The sequence below is a fragment of the Eschscholzia californica genome, unplaced genomic scaffold, assembly GCF_041429995.1.
Source record: "Eschscholzia californica isolate CP2 unplaced genomic scaffold, dmEscCali1.0.p SCAF_5, whole genome shotgun sequence".
In the NCBI taxonomy this organism is placed as follows: domain Eukaryota; kingdom Viridiplantae; phylum Streptophyta; class Magnoliopsida; order Ranunculales; family Papaveraceae; genus Eschscholzia; species Eschscholzia californica.
In genome coordinates, this window is record NW_028238472.1 from 15,642,263 (window position 1) to 15,665,825 (window position 23,563).

The following is a 23,563-nucleotide window of genomic DNA, read 5'->3' on the forward strand; positions in this document are numbered from 1 at the left end:
TTGCAACGAGTTGAACTTTTATTCAATTTTGGACTTGAATAGCATATTTTGGAGAAAATAATATTAATAGGTAATTGTAATTAAAGAAAGACTCAAACAAGGTGACTAAGATAGATAACATCAGACAGTAGTCAAGTCGTAAAAAACATAAACCAAACACAAACTAAAAGTTCTCGGTAACAAGATAGTATCACCGTAAAATAAGTAACAGAATCCGAACAAAAAGTAAATAATGTCACTAGAAAAATTGAAACTCGTATCATTCTTCCTCACTCCACTCAGAACCTGGACTACCAGATTCATCTTCATCTGCTTCATCTTCTTCAGAGCCCAACCATCAGATCATTCTTCCGACAATACGTGCATGCCTGTTTCTCTCTACTATTAGAACCATCTTCTGCTTCATGGTTGGATTGATAGGAGCGTCTTCACCTCAGTCACAGGTTTTAAGCGTGGAAGCAAATTTTTTAACTTGTTCTTCTATAACACAAAGAAGATGTCAGTATTCGTAGTAGGTAAGTAAACAAATATATAACAAGAAAATTCAAACTTTTACCACTGTTTGATATAATGATTTGTAGTCCATTGAGTCCACTATAGGATCGACAAATACAAGTGTTGTTCTTCGACTTGAGTTTGAAATCACATGATGTGTATTGTATGCAAACCACTGCTCATAATCTTCAATCCTCTGGGAAACTTGCGAAAACACGGAGATCATGACATCCCAAATTATTCCAATCCCATAAAGCTGAATAACTATAGCGAGGAATATAGTGATGCGGAGTAAAGGTTGAATGAACTACATCGTGTACGTGAGGTGGCGGCGATGTAGTTTAACGGTAGCCTAGTTAACGCAAAGCATGTTGTGGATATAAGATATAACTCATATCAAAACAAATAACAATACATGCATGCCAATCTGTCAGTCAACCAGATAGTAATTACGTGAAGTGGCATATGGCTCCCATACGACCTACAAATATTTATTTAACGATCGTTATATGATATTTACTAAGATAGACATGTGTCATAGCCCATAAGTGAAAATTTCAATTACCTGGGTGGCCCTTTTATCATCAAAGAATTATCTCAAATTCCCAAATCGCTATTTTACATCCTTATACCGTGACAGCTCTGTCACCCATTTTCCAACTACAGAATTACCTTCACGAAAATTAGGTTTATGTATCCGTCTACAATGGTAACGAAGTGCTTGTACATCCAAACCTAAACACATACAAAAAAATTGTTACGGATCCATAAATTCATATTAATAGAAGGAAATTTATAAATACAAACACCATTAGAAAGGGCACACGTCCTGAAATCGGTTTGCAGACTTGTCTAGTAGATTGAGATAACTCGTGCAACAAAAAGACTAGACAAGCTGATCTCCAACTATTTTCCCAACATTATTTATAGTGGGCATGCAAATTAGGTATTGTACATTGATACAGTTGTCACTTTTATCAGGGTGCATGCAACACCTAGTAACGTGCAGAAGGTAAGCCCGACCACATCGCTCTTCCTTCACTTTAAGATCAGTATCTTTTGACCCAGTGAACTTTGTAAGAAGATACTCTAGTTTCACTAATTTTAGATTTCTCCCAGATGATGCCTGAATTACTCACCATTTTTTGTACATCACTACACTTTCCTCTCAAGTTTCACTTGTCCAACCATTTAACTGTCGCCTTAACAATTAATACTCTCTTAGTGATCTACAAGTATTAGAAAAAAAAAGTTAACCACCTGATTATGATTAAGATTTAATAATAAAAAAACAAAATTTAAAAGGTCAAAGACTTACTAATCCATCCCATATCCGATTCGCTACATGTCCCTTATACATATGCAGCATCGACCTCTCTACTGGATTTCCTTCTTCAGACTCAAGAACTTCTTTTGCTCTATATTGGGATCATTTTCTTCATCTGACATTGATTCAGTCCGAGTTAGGATACTTTCTCTACTTTTAATATTCGTTGTTCGGTCGGCATTGCTCTTCGACCTTATCTGTGCTCTTCTTTCTCTCTGACGCAGTTGGGACATTTTCCTTTTTGTTTTTTCCTCTGCACATTTAGATTTTGATAAACTCGTAAGTTCGATTCACGCAAAGACGACTAGTTAAGAAATAAACTCAGATTGTTAAAATATCTAATGTGCTTAAAGTCTTATTGCCTGGACTGTCGAGATGAACAAAGTAAACAGAGGGTTGGTTTCGATTGGAAGACTGAGAAAAGAATAAACAAAGGGTTGCCTGGACTGTCGAGATGAACGGAAACACTGGTGGAAATACTAGACAAGGTAGGATAAGATTAGTTGTAGAAGTGTTTAAAGAACACCTCCTAACTTTGTCTTCAAGGCCTAAGGGACGGTAGTGTTGTCACTCCGAATTCTGTCACCACATGTTTTTTTTCCGTTGCAACCTATAGTCGAAAAGTCGGGAATCGGGACTAGTCGGCCGACTCGGGCCTAGCTACCAGTCGGGATGACAACTGGACCAGTCGTATTTCATCGGTCTTTATATTATATATATATATATATATATATATATATATATATATATATATATATAATATACTAATATACATATACATATATTATAAAAACCCAACTTTTTAAGGGAACATATTTAATTCAAGTATTCATTTAAAAAATAGCGTGTCTTTTCCAATTACACCCCTATACAAGATACTTGATATCAAATTTGTTTTAAATCCCAACAATTTATGAGGTTGTTTGAAAATTGAAAAGCTAAATCTACTTTAACTATTGAAGAATGGGCATTGATAGAGATGAATGGCAGCAACTGTTTAAGGCATATGGGAGACGTCAAAAGAAGAATTGCCAGATCCAAATTCTGATTTGGCGTGTCTTGCATGAATGGCCCACTTAGAACCTTGAATAATGCGGGCCTGATCCACATGTCTTTGTGGAGATTCTACTAGTTTCTAAGTATTAGGATGGTTAAGTGTCTTTAATGTCTTTAATGTCATCTAGTGTCTCTTTAATGTCTTTTATGTCCTAGGAGTTTAGAAGTTTAAAAGTCTAGAAGTATGGGATATTAAGGGTCAGTTTTAGGCTATATATAAGGGTTGTATTCTGCTGTTTGAGGGGAGACAGAGAGAATTCCAGCAGCTACTTAAGCTTTATGTGTTTGTGTGATGCAAATACCCCAAAGGTGTGATGCCTAAGGGTTCTAGGAGTGATTCCTAGTTTGTACTGGTGCGATGCTAGTGCTTGTCTATAATATAATCAAGCTATTTTCTTCTTCCATTCCACTTCCCCATTTATGTCCTACATCAGGCATAGTCTTGAAAGGTTTGTTTCCAAATTCTTATTTATTTTAAGGTTAAATATAATAATGGTGGCCTTGAAAGAGTTTATCTTTCCAAGAAAATTAGTTGGCCCCCTCCCCTCTCTACCCAATAAACAAATACAGTATTTACCCCCTCTCTCTTCCTAAAAAAACGAACTGAAAGGACTCATGTGAAGAAGAAGAACAAGAAGATACCATGAAAATCAAAGAAGAGACATGGCGTCACTAGTATATAACCCTAGAAAAAACTCTTCATTTTTCACTTGGGCTTAAAATAGAAGAAAAAATCCCACCTGCTCGTTGTGACTGAGTTAGTCGGTGGCTAGCCGGCACCTAGGCGCCGCTTTTTAAGGCATAGGTTGCAGCATAAAATTCAATATATAATTTTGATACCCGTGAACCAAATATCTGTTTTGTATGCTTCAAATGTTCAAATAAGAAGATAGCTCAAGATTTTGGATGTTAAAGTTGGACGAAGCACTAGCTCAAATCAAAAAAGCAAAGACCTGATAGAAGAAAATAGAAAATTTATAGTCCCACTTTTGGGGAGGTTATTAACATGACAAGCTCAATATTGATCTTCGTGATTTGTTGCTTCTTGGCAACAGTATAGACTCAGACAAGGTATAATAGAAATTTAAGGGGTTGTCTTCCGTAGAATTGGTAGGTGGCAGGTGGTTTTGTTGTGTACAGTTAACAATTAACATTTTCTAATTGATCATTGACTCTGTGTAGAAGGGAAAATTAGCTATGCAACAACTTTTATACTAACACTAGGAATGACCCGTGCCTCCGGCATGGCAAAATTCTTAGAATAAATAATCTAGATGAATAATTATTGTTAAGCGTAATATGTTCAACAAAGAGAATGTCGTTAGACATACATACGCATTCAAGTCTATCGTTCATGCATTATAGGAGCAGAAATACTTAACATGGTTTTGTGATATATAAATATATATTAATATTTACTTTCTTGGGATGTAGCACAGCATATTGCCTGTGCCATATAGGCAAGATTAAAAAGTTTGTTGAAATCTCACCTTACATTTATTTGACGCACAAGAGAACAACAATAGTCTGAACTAACCTGTAACAATTGCAACTTAAATGATTTAGACATATTAAGGCATAAAGAAGCTAAACTAAATTTACTTTTTGGATATACCTTACTAAGTGAACTCATAATGTCAGCTAGATAATCATAGAATATGATTTCAGCCTGAAAAAAGAGAAAATCCATACTTAGCGATTTATAGCAAAAAGAAAAACAAACACACTAGTCAACAACTCTTGGTTGGAGTGGTAAGAGGTATAGTCTTCTGTCCTAGAGGTCAAGGGTTCGAGACACGCTGAACAATTCAAAAAAAAAAAAAAAAAAAAAAAAAAAAACAAACACACTATTTCAAGAAATTCAGCTTTTCAACAAAAAAAAAAATTCAGCTTAATGCCCCTCTTCGTAAGTATATATTACCAATCTTGTTGTTAGTTATACTGATTCCCCATTTTCGAAATCTGTTGTTGAGATATCCAAGTAAGCATTGTAAGCAAAAGGAAGAAAGGTGTTATTGATTGATCCATAACTGTTAAGAAAATGTAATATCCTACATGAAGTATATATAATTATCAAAGAAATAAAATTACGTGTACTTTTGTTTTCATGATCTTAGATTACATAATGATATGGAAATGTGGTGTTTTTTTCTTAATCAAAAGTGACATAATCTTTGTTTTGTCCAAACCTACTAAAATGTGTGTACTTTCATGTGAGTTTGAATTATTTTACTTACTCTGATTCATTATAGTGGACAACACATTTATATACTTGGTTAATACAATCTAACACTATATGGATATTGTTGGTATGTTTGTTTGTTGTTTTATTGCTGATTTGAGGAAAAAAATAAAGGAGAATTTAATTATGCTATTCATTAATATCACTTTTTATATGTTATACTATGTTGTTACTTGGAAAATTTGTAAAATTTGGAGCGTTTCATGTGTGGATTTTCTTTTTTTAAATTTGTCCTCTTATCTTTGTAAAAGTTTCTATTTTATCTCTACACCTCTCAATCTTGTTCAATCACCTCCTAAACCTTTTATTGTCGACCCTCTTAATCATGTCATTATCTCTCTAATTTTGAATACTATATTTCTAGGATTCGTACTAGTAAGACAATATTAGGACATAACATTATATAAATTCCGTTGTGCCGGGAGGTACAGCCTATACCCCTTTCAACAAAAAAAAAAGGTACAGCCTATACCCTAGTTTTTCTAACATAGAGAAAAAAAAGTGAAGGAGAAACCCCACAGATCTTACAAACGTATCAAATGCCATCTTTGAGCACAAAGAAGTTAAATATTTTTGTTACTTCCTCTTATATTGCACTTTGTGCAACAACTGTAGTCTTCACACGATCGTATCAAGTGTCGTTGCCTCTAACATCATTGAAGGATACTAAAACAAAATATTGAAAAAAAATTCAAGAGATGCGCCTTGAGGCCGCCTCAAAATAAAATAGGTAGGTAAGTAACATGGTAGCGTACCTTAATAGAAAATATCATTGAGAGATCGAGAGGGTAAATCATTATGGTCGAGATTTTCCTGCATAAACAAAAAAGTATTCAATGATTTTGATGGTTCATTTTGAATTATTCAACATCAAGTGTTCACTCATTCAAGTAGTTAGATCTGCCAGCCCTGATTCAACCAATGATATGGATTTAAGAATTTATAAGAAATCTCATTTTATCTCAACAAAGAGACCTATCAAAGTACTACATATTAGTATATTCATAGATATGACCAATTGATTGGGAGTACACCACTCTGTTTACCAACAAACAAACACCAAAAAAGTTCCCCAATCTCTAATCAAACAAATAGCAAGTACAAGTTGTACTGTACAACATCACATATTACGAACTTTTGAATTGTTCCATTTTCTTCGCGAAATACATCTAATAGGCCGTGACTTGTTTTTAAGAAACTTAGGTACAGAGAGTTCACTTCCAGTTATAAACAGAGGTAAAAATAGGAATAGCTAAGACTAAGAGACCCCTCATCACGTTGCATAACCTCTAACATTCTATTTCTTTCAAGAACTATTTTGCTTCTTCTTCTACAAGGAAGAAGAAATTTAAGAATAAGGAAAAGAACATGACGTATCACTTAGGGTCGTTAAAATGGCACAAGTCCCGACTGGAATCCCACAAATCCATTTCCCAATAAATTGCAAAATGAGAAAAGAAAAAGAAAGAAGAAAACACTATGACACCGCCATTTTCATTTCTTCTTCTAATGCTTTTTAAGTCAAAAACTTCTTAGTTCTTTTCATTCTTTTCTTTCTTTTCATTCTTGTTTTTAATGGTGTTAAGCCAGACACTTCTTGTTGTTCTCCTTGATGATTTTTCTGTCGTGGTTTTTTGGTTGGAAGAAACCACAAAACATTAGCTCCGACGTGGCGACGTTACCTCATTTTCTACGTTAATAATAAGACAATGAGAGGAGAAATGACAAAGCTTATCCTATTCATGGACCACATAGAAAATGAGGTAAGGTAGGAAATAAAGTGGAAGGTTGCTCTATCATCGCTTATATATTCTAAATCACATCAGAATTTCTAAAATGTTCTAACTTCTCACCATTCACTTTTTGCTAAATGGATGCAAGAGTCGTGATTTAGATGTACGATATTAAAATGAAAAAATGATTCGCGATATGATTTACAGAAGTACACCATTTGGCTTTACATCACTTAATATTCACTCTCACTGGACAACCTCAGTTTACAAGTGGTTATTATGAAAACCTAAACCCTAATTATCTCATATCCTTTGATGACAATGAGCTAATATCTCATCTTTTATAGGAATTTGAATCACTTTACTCATCATTAACCGAAGAAATCCAATTTGATTAACTGTTTATTAAAGGATTAACAACCAATTATACTTAATATTTTTATAATATTTTGAACTTTTTCTATTTGACAAGATCTTTTGAACTTGTTCTTTCTTTCTAACCTAAATAAAATAAGGAAAACCTAAATTTACAAGTGAAGAAAAATGCAAACCTTTCACTGCTTTGATCATTCAAGCAATAAAACTCCAATAGTTCCCCAACTATGCAGAAAGAAAACCCTAAAACACAAAAAAAAAACTCTGATTCTTTTAATTAAGTTCAAAGCGAATACTGTAAAAGATTCAAGAAAGTGAAAATGAAACACATAATCAAGGATAAATACCTCAAGAATCAAGGAAAGAAGGATATCCGAACCACTCGGAAGAGATTAAACCGAAAAGGTATCCTAATGTGAATAGAAAATAAACTAAAGAGAAACTTTTACCAGATCTACACTAAAAGTGAACAGAAATTCGACGACGAGATGAAAAAGATGATTCATTGATTCCTCGTCAAGAAATGATTCCTAATGAAGTGGCTTCCCCTCAATTTATTCGGGTGATCTCTTCAAGGCTCTGGAAGATTCTTTCTAAGGGTCCGTTTGATACGTTGGGAAGTCTGAGTAAGAAAATCAACATTTTTCTCATGGGTAAGAAAACTATTGTTTTTCTCAATGAGTCAGCAAAAGGTTTCTGTTTCATGTGCTCCCACTCAGCTTCATGTGTGTCATGCCTCACCCGGTTTCTGTTTTTATAACCGGCCATTTCATTATATCACAGTTTCACGTTCACTTAGGTTTCATTTACTCTATCAGGTATTTAATAATCCTACTTGGAACATTCCATTATCTTGGATTGTCGTCTAAATTCTATACCAAAATGTAGAGACGAAATAAACTACTCCCTCTGTCCCAAATTAAGAGTTCACTATTCTTTTTTTGGATGTCCCAAATTAAGAGTCCCATTCCTTTTTTATCACATAAAATCCCTTACTTTTCCATAAATACCCTTTCTTATGTTTCCAATATGTGGTGCATTAATTAAGCTAATTAAGACATTTGATTATTTCCAATACAAAAATTTGTTTTCCAATGAACAAATTCACTCTTTTTAGATTAACCAAGTGAGAAATTAATATGGTTACATGTATTTCTAGAATAAAAATTGTAATCTTTGAATTAGTTCAAGAAAAATTATCAAATAAATAAGGGTAAACATGGAAGAAGAGAAAATGTGAAAATAAGTTGGATTCCCAATATGGGACTCTTAATTTGGGACGGAGGGAGTATTTTTTTCGGATAACAAAAGTTCGTTTTAAAAGTGAGCTCCCACGTAAAACTCTTTTATGTACTCAATTTTACGAGTCTTTAGGATATTCTAATGACTAATATGAATCTAATTTCTTATATTTGATACATCTTTCATGTTCAATCTAAGGTGACAGTTTAGTTGTGGATTTGATTTATTTCCACTTTGCTTATTATCATCTTGTTGAATAACGCTTTCATCAGCTCTTATGATAATATCAGTTACTTAAACTGAAATTAGTACTTGTTAAGTTCTAATTTATTTTCTTTACTTAGTAGAGCTTGCTACAACTCCCAGCCTGAAACTCCTTTCATCTGGTTGTCCTTCCTTTATTAAGATTTGTATCTTTAAATTTCGGAAGATTACATTTTATGACTTACTTCTACCTTTTCTTTTATTTCTTTCAAAGATTTTCCCCTAGATACTCTAAGCATCCTAGGACGCTCTCTTTTATCATTTCAAAGTATCTTCTTTGAAACTTATGGGTGACGACATCTCATATTCCAAGTATTTCTAGATGTTAAGGTAAATATCAATAATCTCTCTATGATCGATATTATGCCTAAAACATAAGTATTTCCCTCATGTGTGCTTTCGCTCATCATGATCTTTTCAGATTATGAGTCTTGCTAACCAGTGTGCCATGAGAAATGGGTAGACTTTCTCTCTCAGGGTTTTTCTAGTTAGACATCTTCAAGATTTTCTTGAACGAGTCCTATCATCTCTTTATCTACAACTATGAACTCTGATGTCCAAATTATTTCACCCTTGTCTGGTGTCCTTTTATTGAGTCAGTTATTTAATTGTTTTAAAGCTCCGGATGTTGTTCTCAATTTGAAGTATGTCTCACATACAGGATAGAAAACAAAACTTGATTACTCCCACTTACCCTCTTGTCAAACAAGGTTCTAACTCATTCTTTCAGAAAATCAAACCCTTTGAATTTCCTGTGAATGTTAGATATCAACTCTGACTAGTAGCACAATCCCTCGACCTTCGTTTTGGTTTGCCCTAAAAAGTTTCCTAAATAGGTCTACACCCGCAAGTGCACGGGTGTCAAGTTGTAATTTTTCGGTAAGACCGGTTCGTTCCTCAAAGACTAAGTCAAACTCAAATTATAACCTTAACACTATGATGATTTTAAAAGTGAATTGATGGTAATATGGTTCAAATAAAAATAACACATAAACTTTAAATAACAATTAAGTTGATATTCAGAAAATGGGAACCTAGGGTTTTCGAATCCGTCCACGTGACAATCCTAAAGACGATGTATTTGTCTTAGTCAACTAAGTACTTTGTTTTACTCAGATTCTATTACATGAACGCTCTAGAATCCGGAAAGTGTTATCGTTAAAAGCAATAAAGACTTTAAAATATAATAAGATTTAATCTAAAAATTAATTGACTTGCATATAAATCGAATCGATAAAATTCTCGTTATGGACTTCATTTATAACCTAGATGGAAAAATTAGTTACTCATGGAAATTATGATCAAAATCAGAAAATAAAGTAAGAGGTAAAGAGGGAAGAAAACATAACTTTTTTCTCGCTGGAAATGATTTCCTTCTGATTTTCCCGTTTATCCGCCAAACACGCCTTAAGGGAAAATGATTTTCTCGTCTTCTCGGAATTGAATTCTCTGTGGGAAAATAGTTTTCTCGTCTTATCCAACTCTCTTTCTCTCTCTACCTTTCTGTTTCTCTCTCTTTCTACAATAACTCTTCCTTTCTATCTAATATAACCGAATAGAGTGAAATTATCTTAATGAAATCAATCAACAATGAGTTTATAACATGAACTTAATATAAATCTCTCTTTCTCTACAATCTTTCTCTCTCTCTGTAAACTCTCTCTCTCTCTCTCTGTAAACCCTCTCTCTCACACAAAGAAAGAGATTACAAGAAAAAGAAAATAAAACAAAAGAGTGATGATGATGATCCGAGAATGATAATGGTCTCCTTCTCTCTCTCTATTAATTGTTCTCCAAAACCCGTGATCCCTCTTCTCTCTGCTTCTCCTTCTGTTTTATAGACCCAAAAAAAAACAAATTGAATCTCCCCCAAAACCGACTCCCAAATCTCTCTCTATCCCTTCCTACTCTCTGTTTAAATTTTCTCTTTTTGAAAAATAGAAGGAAAGGATAAGGGAGAAGTAACCCAAGAATCTTGGGAATTTTCGGCTGACTATTGCTGGCGAGTGGATCAGAGTAGGTGCCCCACGGAGTAGCGGAAGAAAATGCTTCGGGCTGCAGCGATGGGACCATCTGTTCGCATTTACCAGCAACCGTCCGATCGCGCGGGCCTACTATTGTTGAAATGCAACAGTCGCACTGGATCTGCAGAGCACGTTATATCTTTGGCGCCCGATACTTTTCCCGAGAGAGTCCTTCTGCTAACAGATCCACGCTCTATCACCATCAGATTGAGCGGGATCGCTGGAAATTTCTGCTCCATGAAGTACCAGATCACATGCTCTAGTACTCTGCTAATTTGGTCACCCATAGTTGACTTCAACTTTGACTTAGGCTCTCTTTCTCGTCCGGACTCCGATTTAACTTATGTTTTCACCCACGAGCATGTCTTCAACTATATGTATCATTCAAGTACTAGGATTTTCAAAACACCCCAATCTCCAAATGTCCAAAATGCCCCCAAGTGTGTCTTTCTCCCGAGTTTATCCGTTTTTCACACTGAACTCCGTAAAGCCACTTGAGAAAGAAAATCAAACAAATCATCAGAGTAACCGCTCGTACTGGACTAACTAACCCGAGTTAAGAGATTCAGATGGGACATTTTCATGTCTCATCACCTACTTTACCAGTTCCATGAGTTAGTGTTCTTCATGTACTAGTTGATATCTTATGGACTTTTATGATAAGAATAAAACCCTATTCATAGTCTCTTATTATGAATCTGTTTATCTTGATCGTAAACTTCGGGAAATCTTGATGTTTTCATCAATGTCTGGATTTTCACTTTGAAAATCCAATTCTATCTTACAAGTATTATCTTGTTTGGAAACCATATCAAGTTCTAAACTTGATTTCAAACATGGATTCCATTTCTGATCTTTTTGGCTCTTAGCCAACTTCAGAGTATGGTTCTGCTATGGCTTTTGTGTGGGTCTTCTAAAGACTCACTTGGGGTTTTTGAACAATTATGTGAAACCTTCCTAACTCTTAGGAAGTTTCCTAGAAAGCTACCATGTACTCCCATTTGTTGCTCAGTTCGAATTAAATTCGAATATTTCTCCCATTTGTCTTCTTAAACACCATCCTTCAAGAAAGACACCATCAAAAGCAACAATCTTATTGTGTTCTGATGGTTTGTGAAAAATCCCATTTGTTTCTTTCTGACTGGTCATAAAGAAACTATTGTCTAAAACGTTTATTAGACATTAATAAAATACTATTTTAGAACTTCTTCCAAAATCCATATTCGTATGGAGCTCTTTTATTTGCTATAGCAGATTTAGGTATAGTGGGCATGCAATTATATTTAAACACTTTTGTTTTAGAAGACGCGTAACGACTTATCTAATCGTCCTTTGTCTAACAAAGTGCGATATCTCTATTGTAGAGATGTTGTCTTTACAGCTCTTTAGATAGTCATCTTGACTTAGATTTTGATCTTATCAAACGATCTACAGTCAAGTTGATTCAATACTTGATTCAATGTTTTGTTTCTAAAACTTGCCTTTTATCGAGTATTTTTTACTCCCTCAGTCTCAAAATGAATGACCTAATTTTTATTTTGGTTTGTCCCATTTTAGTGTCCTCTTTCTAAAATTAAAAAGTGCTGCTTTTTGTACTTTCCAATAATGCCCATGCGTATTAGTTCAAAGACAAATTTGATTAAGGATGAGTCAAACTTTTTATTCTTTCATTAAAGACAAGTTAACACAAAAATCCAAGTTTCACTACAACATTTTACATTTTTTTAGGTTACTTCTAGGAGAAAGTCACAACCATTAAGTTTATTCTCCATATTAAAACTATTATCAGAAAAATAAAAAAGACAATAACAACTTTTTTTTTAATAAACTCATATCCTTTTCAATCTGTGAGTTGCAAATGATGTTTTACATTTTGCACAAGCTCAAAATCACATTCAAGTTGATTAAGAACACAACCATTTCTTTTTAATCTCGTCTTTCCCATATGGGGTAATTTATAACCATTTCCTCCATAATTCTTCATTATCTCAACCATACTTTTTAGCAATGTTAAAAAAGTATAGTTGAGTTTTTCATTAGGTAATTCTTCGAATGCTTTTTCAACGGCACTAACAAGCTCTTCCGTTGTTTTTGCAGCTTCTTCTTGTTGTAAAGATTGAATTGCACGAAAAAATCCAAGGTCTTTAACATTTAAATCTGGACTATTAGACGGTTGAAATGTTAGTTGGATGTCATATCCATCCTGTGAAGATGCTTCAAGAAACTCAATATCATTCACATCAATGTGAGGCCTAACATTATCTTGTTGAATAAATATAGTTCTCGTTCTATCTTGAGCAGGTCATTTAGCTTGAATGGCCGGTAAAACTTTATTTATCATACAATCTCTTATCACTTCTTTCGTTGCTGATAAAATAGGTTTTGTATCAAGTGTACCCGCTAAACGGTTTTTGCTACTTCTTTTTCTCGGTTCTTTATAAATGAAAGGAAAATTTCCAATCTTACCTGAAAATATACAATTTTTCTCGTTATTGAATCTTGGTCAAGCACCCGCAGTTAAGAACATTACCTTAGGAATAAATCGCTTACTCTTGCAAGTGCGTAAAGGTTCACTTTCTTCAGGGAGAAGGTATTATTTGTGTGATTCCTTCATCAAATAAAACCATTTCTCGTCGATATGTACACAGTCATACATGTTCTTGAAAAATAAAGGATTGGTACTACTTAAATTACCTTCTTAGAAAGATGATAAACAAAACAAAAATCTAGCTTTCTTGTTTTCTTCTGTCAAATATGGTTTCAAAGCATTTGAATGTGGCCTTATAACACCCTCTTGATTCGCCTATGAATTGAAGATTTACTTATATTTAAAACTTTTGCAAGAGACTGAATATTACCACGTTGCCGTAAAGGAATTCCTGTGAATTTGTTAATGTCGAATTCAACTCTTTTTCGACCAACTCGTGAAGCTAAATTGTTGGATACATCTGATATCGAAGCATTGTTAATATATTTTCTCTCCTGACTCCATATCGGACGTATAATTCTTGCACTAACATTGAAAAAAAGTTCAACAATTTTTTTTGAACCATATTTCAATCTTCCAGCCTCACGTGTCGTTGTTCATTGGTTAGTTTTCTTCGTTGCAATTGAGAATGATTATTTGATTCCACATCTTGATCAATTGGTAGATAGAGAAAGTTTTATGGATGAAGGTGGAGTATATAGAGTGGTTTATGCAAAAACAAAAAAAAAACTCTTATTTAAACGAAAATTTGGCACACAAATTTATACAAATAGAAAAGTTAAGTTTCATTTTGAAAATTTAAAAAATTTGGAAAATTTAAGATTTCACCGAATTTGGAAACAAATTTTGGCTCTTAATTACTCAATCTTGGGGAAATTTCGGTGTCACTTTTGAAAACAAATTTGACCAACTTTGGTAGAAAATCTTGGCAGGAATTGGGGTTTTTAACTCAAATTTTTAGTTAGTTTTATTAGTGCAACGCTAAATTGGAAATTGTAATTACCACATACCCTTATAGATTTAAATTTAAAATTTTAAAAAAGTTTTATCTTTTTTTTTTGTTGAACTAAACAAAAAACAAAAGTTCTATCTTAGCACTGGAAGATTTCGAATTTGAAAACAAATATTGGAGTCAACATTAGTTAAATTTCTTGTCAATTTTATTTTATTGTTGGGTGTCAATTTTGAAAGCAATTTTTTTCTAAATTTGGCAATGAATCTAGGAGGAAAATGACGATGAGTTTTGCTCAAATTTTAGTTAGTTTTATTATGGCAGTAATAGATGTTTTAAATTTCAAAATTGGAACTTTTAAATTTCTATTTACTCTTACAAACTGAAATATAGAATTTTATAAATTTTTCATCTACTAGTTTTGAAAGATATTTAAATTTGGAAACAATTATGGGTGCCCAAACTGGCTAAAAGAATTTGTCCAAATTTTTGGAAAGTTGGGTGTCAATTTTTAAAACTGATTTCTCTGAATTTGGTAGCGGTTTTTGGCGAGAAATAGGAATGAACTTTTGTTCAAATTTTTTGTTAGCTCCAATTCACTACTAAAAATTGGAGGGAACTATTCCCATTCTTCTATAGTTATATTCAGAGTAAATTTAACTTTTCAATTTTCAAAGAACCTCGTTCATTGTTGGGATTTAAAACAGATATGACTATTAAATTATGTTGTGTAAGGGTAAAATTGGAAAAGACATGTTATTTTTGAAATGAATAAATGAATTAAATATGTTCCCCTAAAAAGTTTGGTTTCCAAAATAGGTCATTCATTTTGGGACGGATGGAGTAGTTTATTCTAGTCAGTTTAATCATTATCTTATATTAACATAAGATTTGATGATTAATTGATCTATCATCGTTAAAAGATAATCTTGTCAAATTGTTAGTTAAGACATGATTAACAAGTGTTGAGTAATTCGAAATCACACAATTTTTAGTGTTTATCCTTTCGGATTTCATGCTTATCTAGCTCATATGACTAGATTAGAATAACTAAATTAAATCTTTTAGTATTAATGTTGTAAGTTAATTAGACACTTTTAACAACATCATAAAATATTGAACTGAAATACTTTATTTTCTCCATAATTTAAGGATTACAGAGACGGTGTCTTAAAATAAAACTATAATCAAATTAAAGTAATGTCTATACAAGACTATGATCCTTCTCGAGCCATCTCAGCAACATTTGCCTCGTTTGCTTTTGACAGGTTATCTCTTCTTCAGTTGAATACCTAGCTCCCATTTGCTTCTGTCATCCAAGATGTTTATGAGCATTAGGTATCATATGCCTCTAGGAAATGTATTCAATTGAATTAACCTTTAACATTTATACTCTAAACAAAACTCATAGTTTCGTTCTTCTTGTCTTCTAGGAATTTCAGATAGTTTCTCTTCTAATGGCGTACGCCATCACAATAGAAATATTTGAAATCAGAAAGAACGTCTTTGGTTTTGGCAACTTGTTTACCTTTTCCTTTGCTCATCTTCTTCTTCATGTTTTTCTATTTCCCGTCCCTTTTGAACCCCTTGTCTTCTTGAACCATGAGAACTTCTTTCTTAGGTTCAACTATTGTGATATGCTCTTCGGTTGTCTGGGCATTGCGTGTAGTTCCTCCAAGGATTTATCCCATCCATTCATATTATAGTGCAATCTAAACCGATTGAACCCATTATGAAGTGAATGAAAGACAATATCAGTGGCGAAATCTTAGCCATGATCGACTCAAAGTCGTGCTAGTTTCTCAAAAATACTAATCATTTTGAAAACATGTGCCCCTACAGGCTTTCCCTTTTCAAGGCGACAATCCAGTATTGCCCTTGATGTCTCATACCTCTTCATTCTCGACTTCTTTTGGAACAAGTTCCTAAGTTGTCGTATCTTGGTGTAAGCATCCATTTCGATGAACTTATCCTGAATGTTAAGTTCCATGGTTGCTAACATTACGCACGTTACTGGTTCAGATTTCTCCGAAGGAACTTTTCTTGTTCCCTTTCCTCGACAGTCGATTCCTCAGTTATTATTGGAATAGGAGTGTCTAGGATTAGCTACATTATTTTCGGATCTGAGAACGAGTCTCGGATTCCTTTCTCCAACAATAAAGTTAACTCTATTCAGCTTCTCTTTCTCTAGAAGCCAACGAATGCTGAAGGATTCTTTGGTTGTCATAATTAAACTACATGAAAGAAATGCAAAGTGATTTAAAACTTGTTATCTTAGCAAAGTTCTAATTTTGCCACATTATTCAAGAAATTTTGTTCCTCTTTGAATAATATGATTCCAAGACTCCATTTATTCGAAGTTAAGCGTACTAGGGCACCGCCCATAACCTCGTCATCCTGGATGAGCAAACTCTTTACTGATCATACTCTTATGACTATTGATTGATGAGTTACACTTTAGTGTGTCAAACTCATCCTTTGCCTCAAAATCTTAAAACCTTTTGCTGACTCGTTGAGAATAACCATTTAAACGTGTAGACCTCTGCCACAGGTCTACCTGTCTTGTCCCGGGGTAAAAGATGGCACCCTGCGGAGGCAGACCCACCATCGATGAACAAGGGCGCAACATGTGTCTTAATCTGGGTAGGCTTTACTCAAAATTCTTTTAGGGACTTATATGTTTTTATCATGCATGCATTACTATGAGTTCTAACATAACCATTCACGACATAAAACGTAAGTAAATAAGTAAATACGCGCGAGAAAATAAATCAAACAGATAAGATCCTAGTATGGCCCCTAACTCAAAAGATCTAATCTTCTGAGGTTACTACTTGTTTCGCCTTAGTTCGCCTGGATCTCCATCCTCGAACCTCCATTGATTTCTCCAAACTCGAACCATGATCTCATCTTTCGGTTCTTCAATGGACTCTATAGACCCTAAACTCTAATTACAAGACTCAACGATACGCAGATCGTATAAAACTTGAAATTAATTATTACATCTGGCACACATTTGTGCTTTAAAACAAAAATATAGACTTCTATGGTCATACTAGTTTCCGCATTCACAAGCATACATACACAATAATATGACATTCATAATATAATAAAGTATGTATTCTAGATTCGTCTCTAAGGTTGGAATCTACGTTCGCTACGGTCTATATAGCTATTCGGGAGAAAATATTGACATTTATATGCCTAACGGGCCTTTAAGTCGCTTTTCGTAAAATCTGAACTAATGACACGTTTCGGTTTTATTCTTATTGATTTCTAAAATCAATTCTAGGAAAAACTTTGTTTGGGCCTTCAGATGACCCAGGTCAATTTCGGAATAATTATGTAAGTGAAACTATGAGAAAGATTGAGAAAATGACTACAAACTTCCACTCGAGTCGACACCCGAAATATATCAGTCCGTAATCCGAGTCCAAACTCGGAATGACCCGGGACAAGGTCCTGTCAAGGCTCGAGACACTCTCGGCTTATACCCATAACTTAGTCTCGGGTCGGGGCAAGACATGCCCTGCCCTAGGGCCAACACGTTCTGCCCCGAGCCAAGCTTGTCTTGGTATGGGTCAGAATGTGTTCTGATCCAATGGACTGGGACGCATCCTAGGCCGTCTCGGGCTGGAAGGTTGAGAAGCATATGGTATGCCCAGACGCATCTGGCACAAGGGTGAGTCGTAGGCCATCTCGGACTCCAAGTCCGAGATACCTTAAGGCACGTCCAGACACGTCTGGTTTCCTGGTCTCATCCTAAGCCGTCTCGGACTCCAAGTCCAAGGCGCCTAAGGCCTTCCCAGCCGCGTCCTAGACACATTTAAGTAAGCTTCCTTCGTGTCTCGGACTCCAAGTCCGAGATGCGTTAGGAGTTCCTGGCCGCGTCCTAGACGCGACCTAGTATCCCAGACGCGCGCGTCTTAGACTCCTACCGAGATGCGTATGTCTGGCCCAGACGCGTATGTCTGGCCCAGACGCGTCTTGGCCGGACAGGAAGCTTTCTGATCAAAGTTTTTTTTTCTCTTTCACCTACTGTTCTTTAATGATTCTAAATAACAAAAATCAAATTTTGAAAAATTTTCAAAACCTTGTTAAAGCATTAAATTTTCTTTTGAAAACTATTTTCAAAACCGAAAAATTTTAAAGCTTTAAACTTTTGAAAACTCTTTTATAACCTATTTGATTAAGCCTAAATCTCATTCAAACTAATCAAATCCATGATCGAATATCTAAACGAACTTATCTAACTAAACAAGTCCGAATCTAATTCTTCTAGCCAAAGTTAGTTCGTGCAAGAGGCTCTGATACCAATAATGGAATTTGGTGTCACCTAGTGTTGTTAGCGGAATCTCAGACATGCATCTAATATATCTCACACTAGTTTCCAGGATCACATGCAAGAACTAAAGATGAACTAGAATGGAAAGAAGAATACCTTATTCTCTTTCCCTCGAACTTAAATTCAAACGCATTTTCGGAAGATAAAGAGCTTCAAAGTGTAGCTCCTCTACTTGAGACATCGAGTAGGTTGACTTGAATTCCCTTCCTTTAGTCAACAAGGACATTATTGAAGGTTGAGGTGAAGAACTCCTTCTTCTTGACTAGATAGATAGATTTTGAGTTTTTTCACTAAAATCCCTCTCCCTCTTGATGTCTGAGAGATTGATTTTCTCTTGAGAAAATTCCACACCTTTTACGTTCTCTAGTTAATCCATATATAGAGAAATCCTAATTGGAATCATATTCAAACTAGGATTCAATATGGTCCACAGAAAAAGATAATGTCAGACACCCTTTCTGACTGGGAAACCTGGATGGAAGGGATTCCATCTCGGGTTTCCCCTTCATGTGGCTGGCCAGATCAGCCCCCTTATTAGGCTTAGCCTGGCCGACCCAATGCTCCAGCCGGCCATCATATGACCGACCCATCTTTCTTGTCCCGAGCCTCCGTTTCGGGTCAGTTCTTTCTATCTTTTTCAGGACTCTTCCGAACCTGTTTGGGTCTGTTTAGTTGGATCCAATCCATCTATTTGCCAAGTTCCCTCTAGCCAATTCTCTCTGTTCAAGCCACCACTCTTTGGTGTAACCCGTTGTAGGATCCGGTCTATGTTAGTCGCAGATTACCGAAGTGATTCAACGATAGTTGGCTTCTAGCTAAGCATTATGATCCCTAATTCGACCGGACTAGATGATCTTTTGGATAAGGTCATCGTTACCTTATTATAAATTGCACGCATTTCCATCTTGGTCGAACGACACTCCTTCAGACCGAAATGATATATCCTTCAGTAATTGAAAGAGTTGAAGGAGATGTCCTTCGACCAAGATGGCAATGCGAGCAATATGTCGGCTAGGAAAATTGATGAAGAAGATCATCAAGTCCGATTGATTTAGGGGTCGTAGCGTTTAGCTAGAAACCAACTACGATCGTCGAATTACGAAGTAATTCGCGGCTAACTTCGATCGGATCCTACATCGGGTTACACATAAGAATGGGTATTTAATCGGATGATATGACTAGTGGGAGTGTGATATAACATTGGGAATGTCCCATAAACATATCTCACAGGCCTAAATAGAATTTGGGCAAAAGATAGCAAAAAGGCCCGAAATAAGGGTTTTGGGCCTAGGCCGATTCGGGCACTTTTAGGGCTCGGATTGGGCTGATTTTTGGAGGGACGTTTCTTTATGTTATGAACATTAAATCTGCCAATTTTGGCTGGGTTTGGACGTCATATCCTTAGGGAATTGAGAAAATATCAACTAGTTGCTATTTTCGACTATTTCCCTAAATCTTATTCTAAAGGGTGTTTTAGGAAACTTAAAAGGAGGTGGATTCTTATTAAGGTTCTAGATAAACACTCTTAGGGCAGAGAATAAGGTGTGGAATTTCTCTCTAAGCTTTCTTACTCTACCACATCAAGTAGAGAGGAGAAAGTGAGCTAATTCCCACGCTATCTTCTAGTCAAGCAAGAAGAAGGTCTTCTTATTATCAAACCACCATTGGAGTGCTAGCGAGCTTTCAAGGAGGGAGATTAAATACACTATTCGGTGTCCCAAGTAGAGGAGCTACGTTTGAAGCTCTTGGTCTTCTTTAATCAATTCAACTAGTTCGAGGGAAAAGCGATTAAGGTAATCTACTATCTTCATTAGTTTAATTACTAGTTTTGCATGATGATCTTGGGGATACTAGTGTCAGACATTAGATGTCGTTATCCGCTATAAACACTAGTATAAGGGTTTAATTCCCTACAGTGGCGTCAGAGCCTCTTGCAATTAACTAGTTTTTGCTAAGAATCGAACTAATTCATATTTGATATACTTGATAGTTTGAAAATTGAGTTTATAAAAGTATTTTAAAAGTGTTTTAAAAGTATTTTAAACTCATAATTTGATATTATTGAATGGGATTCAATAAAATTTTCAAATTGAGAATCAAATTGATGATTATAAGTGTTTTAAGAACTCAATTTGATTGAATTTCGAACTAATCCATGCTTGATTAAGTTGATAGTTATGTTTAAAAGAGTTTTAAACATAAAAATTTGATTGATTTTGAATGGGATTCAAGAATTTTTCAAATAGATTTCAAAATTTGTTCTTGAAAGAGTTTCAAAAACCTAGATTTTGATCCAAAATTGGTTTGATTAAGAGTTGTTTTTAAGTTTTGGAAACTTTTGAAAAACAAAAATTTGGAATTTTAGAAGTGTTCTAAAAGGAGTTGTTTTGGGTTTAGGAAACTCCCAAAACAAATTTGGAAAATTTTAAAAGTTTCTAAAAGTTTTAAAAGAATTTTAGAAGTGTTCTAAAAGGAATTTCAAAATTTTAGAAAAGTTTTAAAATTGGAAAATAGCAACTTAGAGTTGCATAAGAAAAAAAAAAAAATTTGGAAACTAGGGTTTTTCAAAACCCTAGTGTCCGGGCCAGGAAGCTTCCTGGCCGGACCGGAAGCTCCTGGACGCGTCCAGAGCAGCTGCAACCAGAAGCTCCTGGACGCGTCTTCTGAACGCGTCTTCTGAACGCGTCTAGAGCAGCTACTGGGGACACGTCTTGGAGACGCGTCCAGGTCGCGTCTAAGACGCGATCAGCAGCTGCAAGGGAGCTTCCTGGACGCGTCTGAGACGCGTCCAGAGCTCTCAACCAGACGCGTCTTTGAGATGCGTCTGGGAGGTTCTCGGTGTCTCGGACGAATCCCGAGCTTCCTGTTACCGATAGGCATCAATCCAAGTCGCTGAGAGACCTAACTAAGAGTTCCCCTCTGGACCTGAGAGAAGGTTCGCGACCCGATCTCCTGCACAGATTCTCAATCAATATGCATTGAATGAAGGAATTGGTCCATTCCCTGGCCAATATTTGGTAAGCCAAGGGTTGCGTTCACGGATCAAGTCATTTCATATATGATGTTCCCGATCCCGATGACCCGCATACGATGTCAATGAGCGCTAGGAGAAGGAAGGTTGGTCGTAGATCAGCTCGCCTAGCTTTTAACAAAAAAAATCATCGCGGACAACCATTTTTATTGAAATCCGTTCGATAGGATGGAACCGAATCCGCTTCGCGAGGGTATCGTTCGCCTGGTCCGGTCCAGCACCAGACACGTCTAGGACGAGACCAGGCCTTGATAGGCCTCGGCCAGGACATGCCGGCCCTATGGGCCGTGCTATGTCCGGACCTTGTCCGAGCCCTTTTGTGGGCTTGGGCCGGGACTTGTCTAGGACTAGTCCCGGGCTTTTTCGAGGCTTTTCGGACCACGAAAATGGACCATCATTCGAGTGGGAGTTTTTGCCAAAATTTCTTCCGATTCCAACCAAATAATTCCAAAATCAATCCGGGCCATCCAGAAGGCCAAAACGGATTTCTCTTTAAATTGATTTATGAAATCATTAAGAATCGAACCAATATTTTTTCCGAAATTGACCCGGGCTTTCAGAACCCGAAACGGAGTTTTTCTTAAAGATGATTTTAGAAATCATAAAAGATAAAACCGGAACGCACCATTAGTCGAATTCTTCGAATTTAGACTTAAGGTCCGTAATGTGACATGTGATGTCAACAAAAGTATCTCCCAAGATAATCATGCATATATAATTCTTAGCCTTGATATATTATATGATTGCATGTGATGTGAATGCGGGAAACTAGTATGGCCATAGATTTATTTCTTTATTCTTGTTTTACGCATGGATGGGTGCATGCTTTGTAATTAATTTTAATTTCAAGTTTATACGATCTGCGAATCGTTAGAGTCTTGTAATTAGAGTTTAGGGTCTATGAGTCCATTGAAGAAACTCGAGGATGAAATCCAAAGGCGAGTGGGAGAAATCAATGGAGGTTCAAAGATGGCGATCTAAGACGAACCAAGATGAAAACCAAAGGAGATTAGATCTTCTAGGTTAGGGGCCATACTAGGATCCATGTCTGCTTGATTTACATTCTCGCGCGCATTTACTTACTTATTTACGCTTTATGTCGTGGATGTTAGTTAGGCTAAATAGTTCACTATAACAAACGCCAGACTAGCGTAAAAGTCCCCAAAACGTAATCTTGAGTAATCGTCTATCCAGATTAAGACACTCGTTGCGCCCTTGTTCGAGGAAGGTGGGTCGGCCTTCGCAGAGTACCTCCTCTACCTTGGGACAATGCGGGTAGGTCTATAGAAGAGGCATACACGTCTAAATGGTTCTACTCAACGAGATCAGCAAGAGAGTCTTGGATACTCGAGGCAAAAGGATAGATTAGTCATTCATTAATGAAATCTATCAACCAAGAGTCATAAGGTATGATCAGTGAAGTAGTTCACTCACCCGGAACGACGGAGTCAAAGGGTAGGGCCTTCGTCCGCTTTACTCCGAAGAACTGAGATCTTGGAATCACTTATTCAATCGGGGACGATTTTATTGAATAATGTGGGAAAAACTAAGTTTTTCAAAAACGATAACGAGTTTTAAAACTTTGCCATTTCTTTATGTAGAATTAAGATGACACATGAAAACGGTTTCAACTTTAAAATCACACCTAAGGGAGGTGTTGATCCACTTCCTAGAATGGAAGAATGAATCCGAGAATAGTTCTCAGATTCAAAAGGAAAGCTTACTAGAATACCCAATCCCAATGTTGACTCATACCGAAGGAGGTCAAAAGCCATTTGCAAACAATCTTATAAGATTCTCTATGGAAGAGTAATGGATGCTAGCATAACCATTAAGACAAACTGAGGAAGAGTTTCCCACAGAAGTCATAAATGGAGAGGTACGAGACCTCCAAGGCAATATGAAAGTCATCCTAACGGAAGACAACAGAATACATCTATCACCCAATTCAATATCGATTGAACAAAGATAGATAAAACCTTAGATGAG

The 23,563-nt window shown here is 35.7% G+C and overlaps 1 long non-coding RNA gene and 1 pseudogene across 4 annotated transcripts; both read right to left on the bottom strand.

Moving 5' to 3' along the window:
- Nucleotides 1–139: 139 nt before the first annotated feature.
- LOC147537412 (uncharacterized) lies at nucleotides 140–7,931 on the bottom strand. 4 transcript variants are annotated; one of them, XR_015225736.1, is made up of 10 exons: nucleotides 7,576–7,931; nucleotides 7,405–7,471; nucleotides 5,876–5,933; nucleotides 4,494–4,547; nucleotides 4,369–4,415; nucleotides 1,814–2,075; nucleotides 1,635–1,724; nucleotides 1,061–1,230; nucleotides 557–976; nucleotides 140–480 (listed from the first exon to the last, which is right to left on the bottom strand). It is a non-coding gene; the product is annotated as an uncharacterized LOC147537412 (long non-coding RNA). The 4 variants fall into 4 exon arrangements; XR_015225739.1 differs by lacking the exon at nucleotides 140–480 and adding an exon at nucleotides 4,800–4,908 and having other exon boundaries at nucleotides 515–976; nucleotides 4,494–4,677; XR_015225737.1 differs by having other exon boundaries at nucleotides 140–976; nucleotides 7,405–7,492; nucleotides 7,576–7,759.
- A 4,667-nt stretch (nucleotides 7,932–12,598) lies between these two features.
- On the bottom strand, nucleotides 12,599–16,188 carry LOC147537413 (uncharacterized; annotated as a pseudogene).
- Nucleotides 16,189–23,563: the final 7,375 nt, after the last annotated feature.